The sequence below is a fragment of the Fukomys damarensis genome, unplaced genomic scaffold (assembly GCF_012274545.1).
Source record: "Fukomys damarensis isolate Sample0158 unplaced genomic scaffold, DMR_v1.0_HiC HiC_scaffold_30, whole genome shotgun sequence".
NCBI classification, from domain to species: Eukaryota; Metazoa; Chordata; class Mammalia; order Rodentia; family Bathyergidae; genus Fukomys; species Fukomys damarensis.
The window spans coordinates 60,503,487-60,503,956 of NW_022900942.1; positions in this window are offsets into that span (position 1 = coordinate 60,503,487).

A 470-nucleotide genomic window follows, 5' to 3' on the forward strand; every position below is an offset into this window, starting at 1 on the left:
AAAAAAAAAAAAAAAAAAAAAAAAAAAAAAACGAAAAAGAAAAAGAAAAAAAAAAGAATAAGCAATCAAAGAAACCCAATCAACCCTATAGAATCGTCATGGTGACCTCTTGCTTTTTAATGCTAGATATAACCATTGGGACAATGATAAAAATAGAACAGCATCCTGCTTGTATTATATCAAAAAGGCTAATGCCTTAAATAAGCAGAGGACAGTAAAGGGGTATCTCAGTTATGTTTACAGTAAGAAGATTCAGAAAAAGATAGGTACAAGTCTTTTTAAGACAAAGTCTCTGTAGTCCAGGCTGACCTTGAAGTCCCAGTCCCCTTGTTTCGCCTTCCAAGTGCTGGAGTTATTGGCATGTGCTACCACATCTGGCAAGGACTAGGTACAATATATATTTTTTTTCCTCAGAATGTTTCTGCAGTTTTCTTTCTTTTCTTCTTTTTCTTTTTTTTTTTTTTTTTTTT